The sequence below is a fragment of the Dasypus novemcinctus genome, chromosome 5 (assembly GCF_030445035.2).
Source record: "Dasypus novemcinctus isolate mDasNov1 chromosome 5, mDasNov1.1.hap2, whole genome shotgun sequence".
Lineage (NCBI taxonomy): Eukaryota > Metazoa > Chordata > Mammalia > Cingulata > Dasypodidae > Dasypus > Dasypus novemcinctus.
In genome coordinates, this window is record NC_080677.1 from 57,085,712 (window position 1) to 57,101,595 (window position 15,884).

The following is a 15,884-nucleotide window of genomic DNA, read 5'->3' on the forward strand; positions in this document are numbered from 1 at the left end:
GGGGCGTACAAGGTCCCAGGCTCAACCCATGGTATCACCTAAAAAATAAAATTAAAAGTTAAAAAGAAAATGGCTTACACCATAATCTTATTAAGGGAACTGTGAATATACTAAAAATCACAATGGTATTTACTTATTTTTATTTTAATCCACCCTAGCCTTCATGAAAGACAATCTGGAGTTCTTCCAGCTATCGCTTTACTGATCTCCAAATGAATGGGAGATACTTCTTAGACAAGTGGCCACATAGCTAAGAAATATTTTTAAGTAATATACAGAAATGGAGAGCAGAGAAAAAGTGGTCTGACTGACAAAGTTTGGGAAAAAACTTCTCCTGACCTAACAGAATGCAAATTTTTTTTTCATAAAATAATTTTCTGAAAGCTTTCATTGACCAGACTTGATTTTGTTATTAAAACATACCTTTAAAAGCCATAAGCAGTATTTGATTTTTTCCCCTCCATCTACTCATTAGTCAAACAGAAATAAATTTAATGGGGGCCAAAGCAACTTTTATAAACTGAATAAACATCCTTAAATCTTGTATGAATAGTGAACTGTATTCAGTTTTTAGTTCTTGATTCCAAAACCAATAAAATCACAGCAAAATGTAAAATGAATCTACAGATCTCAGAGGATAACAGATCGTAAAACTCCCACATATTTGGCAAGATGTCAGTCACTGAAAGAAGAAGAAAGTGTGTATATACATATATATATATATATATAGCTAAAATTTCTTATTATTCTATCTTAAAATATAAACTTTATGTAAAGTGTAGGTCCTATATATGAAATAATTTCTATTTTTACAAATATATTGCATAAATGCATACTATATAAATTTATTAAATAATTTGCCTTCTATAGAAAAAATGTTTTAATTTTCTCATGTTAAACCTGAGTAAAATTAAATGTTGATTTTAATGTAATGAATATAAATCTTTTCAAAATGTACCAACTTCTTTCTTGCCTAATAATACAAAATAAAGGGAATATTCATTAATTTTTTAATCTTTTGATGCTTCAGGTTTTCATTTTCATGATCAGTTACCATCTCATGCTGAAATCCTGTGCTACACTCAGGAAATACTAACAGGAGGCAACATGTTAGAGTAAAAAAATATCATAAACTTTAAAATATTAGACACAGCTTGGTTTAGATCTAGGTACTTACAACACTAGCCCTATGATGGTAGGCAAATTAGTTCACATCCCTGCATTTGAGTTTCATCTGCTATAAAATATAGGTACCCCAGTGCTGCACACATAAGAAAGTAATAAGTATTAAATGAAAGAGTATAAGCAAGAAAATATATACTATCCATACCATATATTGCTATATAATAATACCATTAACATAAAATCAAATATCTGCTACTTCTCAAATTATAAGATTCCACAATTTTCAATAACTGATATAACTACAGGTAAATGGTAGGTAAGTGGGACACTAAATTGTAGCATTGTATATCATAAATTTTTAGAACTAAGGACAAAATAAAATGTTAAATTTAAACTTTACCTTTAAATAAGATAAATGCAATTGGAAATTTTATCTTTTCAAGTTTCATTTTGCTTACTGCTGATAAATACACATACAACTAGTTTTCATTTTTTTGTATACCAGAAATGTTGCTAAATAGTACTACATCTAAACAAAAGACATACACAAACTTCTAAAGATAAAAGTATACAATTTTATTGAGCCATCCAAGAAGATGTAGATAAATGTACAGGGGAATCCTGTGCTGCCCTCAGGAATTATTGATGTGAAGATCCCATTTTCCCCAAATTATTCTAGGAAAATCCCTACCCAAAATCACCTAAGAGTATTGTATGGAAGTTGAACAGTTGATTCTAAAATTGATATGGAAATGCAGAAGAGCAAGAATAGACAAGACAATCTTGAAGAACTCTATAAGATATAAAGAATCATTATAAACTAATAATAATTAAGACAGTGTGATAGTACAGCAACAGCAAAACAAAAGATAAATGGAAAGACTAGACAACCTAGAAGCAGACCCACACATATATGAGGAGTTGATTTAGGACAAAAGCAGCACTTTAGGAAGTAGGGAAAGGACAGTTTTTTCAATAAACAGTACTAAGGCAATCAGAGAGCTATGTGGGGAGAAAAATGAAGTTGGACTTTTCCTTCACATTACTAGAAAAAAAAATCAACTTCAAGTAAGTTTGTATATCTGAATGTGAAAGACAAAATCAAAATGCCTTTAGAATATAGGAGAGTATCTTCATGAGTATGGGATAGGGAAAGATTTCATAAACAACACACAAAAAGCATTAACCATAAAGGAAGCAACTGATAAACTTGACTACATTTAAAAAATAATAAACTTTTGTTCAATAGAATACATAAAGGTAAGTTAAAAGACAAGGTACAGAGTGAAACAAAACATTGCAACCAATATAACCAACAAGGGGTTTCTATTCAGAACTACAAATTGATGAGTAATTCTACAAATTGATAAGAAAAGTCAGACAGCCTAGCAGGAAAAACAAATGAACAAAGGACTTGAACATGTACTTAAAAATCATCAGAAGTGCTTTTCTAGTCCTAAGTGCTCTGGGAGCTGTGGATAAGGGTGCAGACATGGCCAAGTCCAAGAACTATACCACACACAGCCAGTCCCAAAATGGCACAGAAATAGCATCAAGAAGCCCCGATCACAAAGATATGACTCTCTTAAGGAGGCAGACCCCAAGTTCTTGAGGAATATGCACTTTGCCAAGAAGCATAACAAAAGGGTCTGAAGAAGATGTGGCCAATAATACCAACACCATGAGCCCATGTGCAGAGGCCATCAATGCCCTCATAGAGCCCAAGGAGATTAAGTCCAAGATCCCAAAGAGCAGCAGTTGCAAGTTCCATTGACTTGCCTACACTGCCCACCCCAAGCTTGGGAAGCGTGCTTGTGCCTGCATCACCAAGCATCCTGACCAAAGGCCAAGGCCAAGGATCAAACCAAGGCCCAGGTGCGGGCTCTGGCTGCAGCTCTGGCTCTGGCTGATTACTGCTCCCAGTCAGGCTTCTAAAGGTGCCCAGGCCCCCATGAAGCTCTCTGAGTAGAGCCTCCATTAGCCAATGTGAGGATAGAAGGACTGAGGACGCCAGCCCTACCATCAGCTTGGGGCTGGAGTCGTCCTGTGCTCTTTGTACAAATAAACCTGAGGCAAAGCTAACAAAAAAAAAAAAGTCAGAAATGAAGTGTATTATTTGGGGATGCATACAAGGTTTGTAAAACATTTTTTAATGAACAAAATACATAACCATTAATGTCAGGATAGTGGTTATCTCCAAGAATGAGACTTCTGGAGTAATAGCAATATTCGATTTCTCGACATGAGAGGTGGTTACACTACTTATTTTCATAATTATTCATAATACTGAGCAACTGTTACATGAATTTTTGTGTACACTTTATATCTTGTTGTAAAAGCTGATCTTTAAGAGTGCTAAAAGAACAGACCAGATGGTGACAATTACCAGATAACCCAGGCTATATATCCCAAAATAAAGATTCTTCTTAAAAATATAACTTCTAGGTTCAGATTTTCCCATTTTGTTGTTCTACAGTTAGATTAACCAGGTACAGGTAGAAAACAAATATATTACTTTCTCCAGAGAAGGTACATGGAAGAGGTAGCATTTGGCCTGAGTTTTAAGGGATAAGATTTTGATATGGGTAGATTGGGGAAGGGATTTAATTAGTTCTACTAATCGTCCCATCAGTTTGATGAACAAATCTTCCCAAGTTAGCTTGTTTCCCAGGGTTTTAGTTTTCTCATTCAATTAAAAATAATAAGAATTACACCTTAATAAAAATGAAAGCATCGAGTTTTCTCTTCCTGGTATTATGCCTTCATAGTATATGTCTTTGAGGAGGAGTTCATATATCTGGACCAACTGTTAACTATCATTGTGATGTCATGCAACCAAGAAAAAAAGTACAGGGGATACAGGAAATGTATACGAAAAGTGAAAAGATGCATCTTTGACTTCAACTAGCAATAAAAACGAAATTAGATATATTTGGAACCAGGTAATTCTGGGCCCAAATTTCAAACGGGAACAATAATTTCCATGCTATTAATATATATCTTGAAGGTCATATATCACAGTGGCTGCCAAAGTGATTTGAAGAGGACAAACTATAAAGAGGGAAATTGTTTCTCAATATAAGCAGGGTGCAGTAGATAAGATAGGAGAAAAGAAATCAGAGATTCTGGTTTGGGTATTTACTAACTGACTGAGCAGAGAGGAGTTGGACCAATCCAATTGAAATATTTCAAGGTGTCTTCCATCACTACAATTATATAAAAATAAGTCCACCCCAAATTATTTATCACACAGAGTGTTATACTTTCTTCATACTGATTTTATAGCAAAACTAATAATCTAATATTACAATCAAGATAAATTTGAACCTCACTTTATGAAAGGATTCTAATCTGCTTCTTCAAATAGTTGCCCCAAAGTTTACATTTCTATTTATTAAAACTAACACTTTATGTATACCTTTTTAAAAAAATGTATTTAATGTGAAAATTTGAGTTATCTTTCAGTTTATCTACAATTAACTTCCACTGCAGATTGAAGGGGGAGAAAAGGACAGGTTTCTGTTAAAAACAAATTGAAAATTAAATGTGATGAATCCAGTTTTTTATATACACATTCAGGTAACTCAGGACTGATAATCAACAATTCTACATGGGTTTCTGAAGTACTCAAGTAGGAGGAGCCATTTAACAAAGGGGCTCCAAGTGCCTCTTTTCCATCTGAGCTACCTAGTCCCCTCACCCAGAACCCCTGGGTGGAACACCTGCCCCAAACTCCCCACAGTTCAACAACTACAGTCTTAAACATTAGTACAGCTGAGGGTCCCAGGAGTTCTAGCCCTAACTCCACTGGCTGATCAATATTTGGAAAATCACCCTTGAGTAAACTGGAAGTAAGTAAAATATATGTATTTTTTTAGTCTAAAGGAAAAACAAGAGGTTTACTGGGTCTGACATCAAATTTTACTATCTCATTGGTTGAAAGCATCAGATTACTTGCTTTATGGAGGTAGAAAGTCAGAGTCACTCCTTGTCCTTTTCTGGGATGCGACCTCCTCACCTTTATTGTCATTGCAATGATAAGAATTTCAGAATGAACACTTGCACATGAAAACTTTGCTAGGCCAAATAAAACAATGCATTTTCCTCTGAAATAACAGACATCCAAAAGTATGTCAGTTTCTTTCCCTAATCTCAATCTGAGCAAAAAAAAATTGGTTACAAAATAGTTTTCAGAGAAATACATTAAAATATACTGTTTTCCTCTAATTAAAGTCTCATAAATACTTAATTGAGTAGGACCTACTTGCTATCTAGAATACCATCAAATGGAGAAAAGGATTTTGAGTCCATTAAATTTACTGACTAAATAGATTAAGATAAATATTTGAATAGTGCTTTTAAAATCCTTTCTTCCAAATATTATCTCGTTAGCATCTGATCATTTATCTTGGGATAAATTATCTCTATTTCTTAGATGAGTAAACTAATGCTCTGAGAGATCTGCCCAATATTACTCAGTTGGCTAGTGAGAAATCTGGGATTTGCACACAGGAATGTCGACATTTGAAAAAAGCACTAGTCCTGGATTAGGCACTGTGTACAGCTATAAAAAAGCCTCAGGTGTTTCCTAAAGAAATTAAAAATTCTAACTAATGTACGAAATCAGAGGAATAAAATAAAGAGTATGAAATGGAATATATGGCTATAGGGCCTCTCTTGCACTGACATTATCATGTTCATGCTACTACACAGGCCAGAGCAAAGGAGTGAAGGGAGCCCAAGTGCCTGTAGCCAGTTTACACATGATGATCAGGCTAGCCCTGCTCTTGCTTTAATATTGTCACACCAATCATTTAATAAATTACACACCAATAACATAATGTCAGGATTGATTCAATAAGAAATGCATCAGAAATTAGAAAAGCACATATGTAAAATAATTTTCCAAAAAGTAAAATGCTAATGAGCATGACAGAAAAGACATGCTTCAAAATAGGATTCTCTTCTCTGGGACTTGTTAGATATAAATCCCATCTGAAAATTAATTATAGTAATTTCAGCAATAGAGTACTATAAATCTGATAAACACAGTGCTCTTTAGTGAATTATGAAGAAAAAAAAATTCCTCTTCACAAAAGGCTTCTCACATTATTTCTTGAAACTAGACAGGCCTTTTGGGTACCTCCATTCACTGATGGCTGAATGGTTAAGTATCATTTCAATATGCAGCCTATTGAATTGCCTAAAGTTTTAACATTATAAAGTGTTGCCTGATTTCTTTTTGATTATCTCAAACATAGTTGCCTCAATTTTTTCCAATTTTTTTCCTAGAGCAAAATCTGGCTTTTTTTCCCAATGGGCTTGAAACCTGCTTACATTTACACAATACTAGGAAGTTCCATTAGTGTAGGACTTACTCTCAGAAAGAACAGTAATAATACATTTCAACTGATATTTTCACACCATCATTTAAAAACTGGCTTTGCCATCTATGAAACACTTCCTCATTCTATGAACAAGATTTGTGACAGAGAACTGTGAGAAAGTAAAGTATTTGGTATAAAAAATACACAGAGCCTCTGTATGTTAACATTTATCAATGCAACAGTGTCTAGGATGTAGTCTAGAGTGTACCCTCAGAAAGGCAAAAAGTATTAAACGAAGCACTTTAAAAGGAGGAGGCCCAGCTGTGACATATGCACCCCAAACAGGAGCTCTATATTCTGTGGGTTTTTAAAAATAACTTCTGAGAATTTCTTTTGAGGCCAAGCTGCAAACAGACTGTTCATACTGACCTCCTTGTTTGCCCAAGCATGGCCTAAAGAGTGAACCCACAATATTTGGTCAGTAAAGTTATCTTCCTGCTTCAGACTCTACTCAAAGAGAGCTATTATGTCAACGCAGCCCTGCTACAAACAACTTCTGTAGGTGTATTATTTCTATCACTGGGGATCTCCTGTCAATGGAGTTTGTTTGCATGTATTAAACAGGATATTCTTTATGTAACAAGTACATTAAAGTAAAACTTATGAGTCTATTCTAAAAGCATTACATTTCACATAAAGTACTTTTTCTTAATATTAAAAAAAAAAAAGATGTTTCTTCAATCTCCAGACGATGCTCTATGTTCTATTTAGCAGGGGAATACATACTCTTTCCTGCAACCCTATAGAGGCTATCCAATCCTTGCCCCATCACATGATTTCCAATAAAAACACAGATTACTAAATGTTGATATGTGTAATTATACTACCAAATACATTATTAAAATATGTTGTTAATTTTTAAATTTCCTTTTGCAGAGCATATGAGAATGCTATTCTAAATCATGCCAGATACACAGTAAGCAATATGAATTGATCTTTATATAATAAAAACTCATTTTCTCTAACACTTCCTTTATACTCCTTATTATAAACAGCAATTAGCACTTTCTGGCTAATCCAGACAAAGACTGGCTTTTCATCTTTGGCCAGTATTTTTCAGGCTGTCCATCTGCATTACCAGATTCATCTAACTGACCAAAATATTCTCTTCAAAGGATTAAAAACGATCTTCTCTATTAGATATTCTTTATCTCTGTATAGTATTCCCTTATGAGGTGATTCTGAATCCCGAAAGACCAATTTATCCACAGTCACCAAATTTCAGGATAGTGATCTGATTACAAACCTAAATTTATAGCTGAGGAAAGTGACACCATTTGAAATTAAATTACCTTTATGTCATCCCAAAACCTAAATAATATATGGCACTATTAAAGAGACATAAAAGTAAATGCATAGGCAGATCACCTGTAAGGCCATAGTAAAAACTAAATGTAACAAATAAAAATATAGCCAATAAATTTGACCATACAAAATGGAATATTCTAAAGATAAAATAATTACTTAAAATTATATTGTCCTCTTTTTCAATTTTATTGAGATTTCATTGCATCCAATGACTTTCAATATTTAAAGACTACAGTTTAATGGGTTTTGACCTATATACAACCATGAAACCATAACTGCAATCAAGAAAAACATTTCTACCAACCCAAAGAGATTTTTTGTGACCCCTTATAATCCAACCTGTTGCCAGGTAATCACTGAAGTGCTTTAAAGTCATTATAGATTTGTTTACACTTTCTAGAATTTTATATAAATAGAATTATAGAATTATATAGGATATATTATTTTTTGTCTGGTTTCTTCAAGGTAGTTATCATGAGATTCATCCATGATGTTTCAAATGTACAATGGCTAGCTCAAAGTGTAGATGTACGTTTAACTTTTTTAAAAATTGCCAAACTGTTTTCCAAAGTGGTTATTCACACCATCAGTGTATAAAAGTTCCAGTTGTTCCACATCCTCACCATTCTAATAGGTGTGTAGTAGAATACAACTGCGATTTATTTTGTATTTCTCTGATGACAAATTATACTGGTCATCTTTTTATGAGCTTATTGGCCATTAATATACTTTTTGTGAAATATGTTCAAATATTTTACCCATTTTTAAAATTGGATTGTTTGCTATCTCATTATTAAGTTGAAGGAATATTGTATATATTCTGGATACAAGTTTTTGTCTGAGGTATGTTACGCAAATTTTTCCCCAGTCTTGCCTTTTCATGTCCTTTTTATAATTTTTAAAAAATTTTAATTATTATTTTTTAAAGAAGCTTTAGGTTAAATGTTATGCTGAAAATACAAGGGATTCCCATTTACCCTAACATTCCCCTTCTCACACGTTTCCCTATTAACATCTCTCATTAGTGTGGTACATGTGTTACAATTGATAAACACATATTGAAGTATTGCCACTAACCATGGTCTATAGTTTAGATTATGATATACACTTTCCACTGCACAATTTTATAGGTTTTGACAAAATGTATATATGAGGGAGAAAAGAAAGCACTTCCTTACAATAGAATGCCAATTAATAAATATTGGGGAAAATGACAGAATTAGAAAATCGCCATTAGACTACTATCATAGTAATATTTGAATCAGTGGATGCAAAAACTAGTGTGTCAAAGTTTGATGAGAAAAAGGATATTTATAAAGTCTGAAAGTATCTTAAGATTTTTTAAAAATTAAAGGGTAAAATATTAACTTCATAGTGGAGACAGATGGCCAATGCCACCTTCGTCAAGTGATCACAGTTAACATTCCCCAATAGAAGCTTTGAAAAACCAACAAAACTGACAGAAATATCTTTCTAAAAGCTTAGAAAACAGTTACAGGGTTGCATTAACAGGGCAAGCACTGAATCAAGAAAAAGTCTACTTAATACTGTTAAAATCATATGGTGGGTGAACATGAGAGGGGGGAAGCCAAGATGGTGGCAGAGTAAGGAGCTTGGGAGACAACACCTGCTACAGGGCAGTTAGTAATCAATCCAGAGCTATCTAAACCACCTAGGAGACCAGAAGAGTATCCTGCAACATCTTTGAAAATATGGAAGGAGACTGTTCATCTGCAGAGAGGATTCCTGAGTAGAGCCCTACACACCATGGAGGTAGGTGCCCGTGGCACAAGCCACCTTGGGAGCTATTCTGTGGCTGAAATTGGAAGCTCTAGTTCCCAAAAAATGGGAGAAGAAGACACAGTGTGGCACTGGCTCAGTTACTGTTCAGTAAATTCAGAATGCTAAAGTATAAACCTAGGAAGAGCTAAACTTTGAGCCTGTCCAGGTCAGGAGGAGGCCTGTAGTCACCATTTTGACTCTGCCTCCAGCACGAGGGGATGCAGGGCTGATGCAGGGCTGATTGAAAATCACAGAGCTGGTAAGGACTGGCTTCTTTCCACCCAGATCAGATTGCACCTCTAGCCTAAATCCCAGCTGCACCTCCAGCAAGGAGGAAGCACTCTGGGAAACCGCAAACCACACCGCAGAGGCTGGTTCCCATCCTACTCTAGTGGGACAAGAGCTCAGCAGCTATTCTGTGGCTGGAGTTAGATGCTCCATTTCCCATAAATGATGGAGGAAGAGACAGCTGTTCACCAATCTCAGCTACTGATTAGTGGACTTGGCTGGCTAAAGTATAATCCTAGAAACAGCTAGGGTTTGAGCCAGTCTAAGTTGGAAAGAGCCCAGTAGTCACAATTTTGACTCTGCCCCCAGCATGAAGTGAAGCCTGGCTGATGGAAAATGCAGTAAAGTTAGGGACTTGCTTCCTTCCACCAAGATGGGACTTCAGGCCTAGCCTAGGCTCCAGCTCCACCTTCAGCCAAGAGGAAACTGGCGGGACCTGCACCAGGCTTTCCAGTCAACTGCAGGTGCTCTCTGCTGGATAGACTGAATAGTCAGTCACCTGGGGCTGCATCCCTGCACCCCAGTAGGATAGGAGAGGACTGGGTATCCTCAGCCTACTCAGGTAATGGCAGGTTTTTTCAGCCCACACGAACTGGTCTGTTGAGTGCCTTCCACTCTAACTCCACTCTGACCCCCATAGGATAGGAGGGGGCTAGTGTTCCTTCAGCCTCTCAGGGCAACTTCAGGGGCTTTTGACCTGCACAAGCCTGAGTGTTGGGTACCTGTGGTTCCACCCCATCCCCAATGGGACAAGAGATGGACTGTGTTTGCTCAGCCTCTCTGGGTAACAGCAGGTGCTTTTGGCCCACACTGCCTGGACAGGTGGGTACTTGTGGATCCACCCTCATTCCCCAATAGGAAAGAAGGGTGCTGGCGAACCTTTCCAGACAATGGCAGGTACTTTTGGCATACAGGGACTGGACTGTTGGATGCAATGGATCCACCCCTACCCCCAATAGGATAGGAGGGGTCTAATGTCTCCACAGCTTCTCTGGACAAAGGTGGGTAATTTCACCCAACAGGACCTGAACTGTTGGGTGCTTGCGGATCCAACCCCATGCCCTAATAGGATAGAAGGGGACTGGTGTTTCCCAGCCTCTCCAGGTATTCTTGGCCTAAAGGGACTAAACTGTTGGGCACCTGTAGAACCATCCACACCATGCAATAGAATAAGAAGGGGCTGGTGCTTCCTCAGCCTCTCCAGGGAATGGGAGGTACTTTCAGACTACAGGGACTGAACTGTTGGACATTGGTAGCTCTGCTCCCACCCCTAAAGGGCAGAAGGGACAATACTCCCTCAGCCTCTCAGGGCAACTGCAGGCATATTCGGCCCACATGGATTAAATTGTTGGGCACTCCAAGGGGTCTATTCCCACCCCCAGCAGGGAGACAGTCTGGTGCTATGTTAGTTTACCTGGGCAACTGTGGTCATTTTGGACCCACATGGCATAGATTGCTGCCCACAAACTATAGCTCCATCCCAATAGGGGTGGAAGGGATGTGGAGCTTCATCGGTCTCTCCAGGTAACTACAGACAGTCTTGTCCTGCCCAACATGGATTATTATACACAAATGCAGTTCTGTCCCTACCCTTGACAGAGGAAAAAAGTGGGAGAAGCTTCATCAATTCCTGGGGCAATGTGGACTGTTTCAGTCTCCATAGTTTATAGCACCAAGTACATCCTCCACTCCTACTATAGAATAAGCAAGTGAGAAAAGACAAGAAAGCCCTAAACTAATGAGAGAAACTGCACCCGAAATAAATACATCTAGCAAGCCAGATGCAAAAAACACCAACAAAAAATTACAATCCATACCAAGAAACAGGAAAATATGGCCCAGTTAAAGGACTAAGCCTTCAGATGACAAAAAGGAGTTGAGACCACTAATCATAGATGTTCAAACAAATCTCCCTAATAAATTCGATGAGGTAGCTAAAGAGATTAAGGATATTAAGAAGACACTAGGGAAGCACAAAGAAGAATTTGAAGGCATAGAAAAATAGCATAACTTATTGGAATGAAAGTTGCAATAAGTGAAACTAAAAATACACTGGGGGCATATAACAGCAGATTTGAGGAAGAAGAAGAAAGGATCGGTGAGTTCAAAGTCATTGCCTCCAAAAGTGTACATAAAAAAGAAAAGACAGTAAAGAATGGAAAAAAATTGAACAGAGTCTCTGGGAACTAAATGACAGCAAGAGACATGCAAACATACATGTCATGGGTGTCCCAGAAGGAGAGGAGAAAGGAAAAGGGGCAGAAGGAGTATTCAAAGAAATAATGGTGGAAAATTTTCCAACCCGACTGAAGGAAATAAATACCTGCATCCAAGAAGCACAACATACTCCTATCTGAATAAATCCAAACAGACCAACTCTGAGACGCATACTGATCAAAATGTCAAATGCCAAAGGCAAAGAGAAAATTCTGAGAGCAGCAAGAGAAAAGCAATGCATAACATATAAGGGATACCCAAAAAGATTAAGTGCCAATTTATTCATCAGAAACCATGGAGGCAAGAAGGCAGTGGTATGATATATTTAAGATACTGCAAGAGAAAAACTGTCAGCCAAGAATTTTATATCCAGGAAGATTATCTTTCAAAAATAAGGGTGAGATTAGAATATTCACAGGTAAACAGAAACTGAGAGAGTTTATAACAAAAAGACAAGCTTTGCAGGAAATAACAAAGGGAGTGTTACAGCATGAAAAGAAAAGACGAGAGAGAGAGAGAGGCTTGGAAGAGAGTCTAGAAATGATAACTGTTATCAGTAACAGTAACTAAAACTGCCAAAAATAAAATGACAGATAAAACATAAAGATCAAAATGGACAAAATAAGAGCTGCATTTACAGTAATAATATTGAATTTTACTGGATTAAACTCCCCAATTCAAAGACACAGCCTGGTGGAATGGATAAGAAAATATAAGCCATCTACATGCTGTCTGCAAGACATGCACCTTAGAGCTAAGGATATCAATAGACTGAAAGTAAAAGGTTGGAAAAATATATTCCATGCATGTAGTAACCAAAAAAAAAAAAAAACAACTACACTAATATCAGATGATAGCGACTTTAAAAGCAAAACTATTATAATAGACAAGAAAAGACATCACATATTAATAAAAGGGATGATTTAGCAGGAAGAAATAACAATCATAAATATATATGCACCTAACCAGGATGACCCAGGATACATGAGGCAAACAAACACTGGCAAAACTGAAGGGAGAAATAGACACCACTACAATAATAGTTGGAAACTTCAATACACCACCACATGAAATTTCTTGAACTTGATAACTGCTTTTAAGATGATTGTACAAGTCTTATTCATACAAAATTTATATGAATTATGTGTTCAAGGAGTACACTGTCAAATGTTCAGAAAATAGAAAGATGGATGTGTATATAGATAGAGAGATGGCAAAAGTGGCAAAATGTTAAAATAGGTGAATTTGGGTAGAGGGGGTTATATTGGAGTTCTCTGAATGGAATTTGTATTATTTTTGCAACTATCCAGTAAGTTGAAATTATTTCAAAAAAAAAGAAATGTCGCAGGAGTTAGGATGTTTACATCATAAAGTCCTTTCTTACAATTCTATCCTCAAACTCTTCCTCAATATTAATTCTAAAGAATCTTATGAGTTAAAAGGGGACCATAGAAGTTATCTCAGCCAGCTAATGGATTAATTATCTCTCAACAATAATATTCTAGACTGATGGTCATTTAGCTTGAGGAAAGGAGGCTCACCTTGTGAAGCAGCCCCCAATCAATCCAATTCTGAATGGTTCTAATTTCTGAAATTATTACAATAATATGTTTCCCTAAAATTTCTGCCTATCAAATGATTCCAGGCCTGCCTTCCATAAGAGGGCAGATTAAGTTCATGCCAATTGTCAGAAATCTTTCCTTCAGATATAATCTCCTAGTATCTTTTTCTCCAGACATCTCATACCATTCCCTCAAAATAAAAGGTCTCTTCCTAAAAACATAATCTTGTTTATTCTACAGATGTCCAACTATCCCTTAATATAGGAAGTCTACAATGGAATAAATACTCCAAAAGTATACTGATCAAGACCATTCTTAGGGTCCCTTGGAAACTGATTTAGAAACTATAATTACTATAGCCCATTACTTTGGCCGTTTGAGTATACACAAATTATTGGCTCATATAAAGCATGTTGTCAACTAAAAACACTTTGCAGTTTTCTTAAACTTAATATTTTGAGTATCATTAAATGCAGGCGATACATTTATCTGTATTAAATAGTTTTCTTTGCTATGTCATAGTGTGTCAGTCCATTGAGATAAAATTAAATTCTAATTTCTCAACCCAATATATTAGCTATTCCTTTCAACTTTGCATAAACTATAAACATGTTCTAAGTATCTCCATCTAAGTCATTCAGAAAAAATGTAGAACAGACTTAAAGAAAGAGCTCTCTTTCCAAATTGACACTGATCCATTTAGTCTACTCCCTTTGGGAACATTTAGCCACCAGCTGTGAATTATTTTAACTGAACTGTTGTTCTCTCTAATAATTTTTAAATGAATATGGTTCTTTCATGATTCTTGACAGAAGTATATGTGTGATTAATAAAATTAATTGAATACATGTGAAAAATATTAAGGAAAAAGAAAATAAATTATGATCTAGAGAAAAGTAAAGATAAAATGATAAAAACACATATTTAGCAGTTACTTTTGAAACATTATCTTAGATTTTAACTTGATTGTTCAGTTTTAAGAAAATCACAAAAATAAATAGCATCTTTATTTTTCCTGTGATGGAGGACACACAAAAGAGACCACAATTTGCCAAGAATCTCCTATGAAAGGGAATTTATACTTACTCTGAGAAAGATGAACTTGCCAAAATTTTTCAGATGCTTTTACTTATAAGATAACTTAAAAATCAACCTTGCAAAAGAAAGATACTATTGGAACTTCCATATTTGAATGTATAAAATTAATTTTGGTGGGCTTAATTCAGCTTTTAATGATTGAATAATTGTCACTTTAAATTTAACATAATGCTTAGCATAAGGTATTTTGTATATGATATTTTGATATGAAAAATATCTTCACAGAAAGGCAGATTTCTGAAAGGCACCACTGTTATCCTAAAGACAAGCAGGCGAAGCAAAAAGAGAGTTCTATTCAAACAGAAAATTCCCCTCTCTAATTGCATTTTTGTCAGGCAGATTATCTAATTTATCATTTTTATCCACCCACCATGTACAATAGTGACATCAGTGGAACTTCTGCATTTTTATGGACAATAACATAGACAACTAATCGCAGAAGTTAATACAAGAATACAGAAGTTAATACAAGAATACTGCTCTCTTAACAAATCGTCCTGTTTATCTTTAAGTTTTGAAAACCGTATCTGTTATGGTAACAGAAAGCACAAGCACAGAATGAGCTGCTGCTTTAAATTTCCCCCAAATGTCTCTGAAATGTTTTATTTATTTCTATCAACTGTGAGGTATTTAAAAGCTTATAATCACTCTGCAGTTTCAAAAATTTCTTCCTGGTTGAAATAGCCATAATTTTTAAGGACAGCAGCACATAAAATTTACAAAAAACTACCAAACTATGTGCTTTGATCATATATGAGGGTAAACTAAAGAAGACAAGAAAGAAACTGTTCAAAGGACTACTGACTACAGAAAATATTTAATCTGTCTTATTCCCAATCCACTGTCATTATTTAGTAGTTAAAAGACAAGAATTCAATTTAATTATTACATAAATTGACCCCAGAAAAAATTCTATTTCCACAAATTCATTGAATAGAATTCAGTGACAGAAATCAAATGACACAGTAAAGCTAAAAGAACAAAATTTCTTTCATTTAAAAGCAGAGCTAATTAGCAAATTTGCAAAGTAAAATGGGAGATGTTCAGAAATTAGATCATACTTACAGGAAGATTAAAAAATATTTGATATTTGCATGAAGGAGATATAACATCCATT

The 15,884-nt window shown here is 35.5% G+C and overlaps 1 protein-coding gene and 1 pseudogene across 7 annotated transcripts in view; one reads left to right on the forward strand and one right to left on the reverse strand.

Annotated features, from left to right (window-relative positions):
- The window catches only part of PPP1R9A (protein phosphatase 1 regulatory subunit 9A), a 459,269-nt gene that overhangs the window by 298,370 nt on the left and 145,015 nt on the right, over positions 1 to 15,884 (reverse strand). The gene's annotated exons all lie outside the window — the stretch shown is intronic.
- Positions 2,618 to 3,094, forward strand: LOC101443168 (large ribosomal subunit protein eL29 pseudogene; annotated as a pseudogene).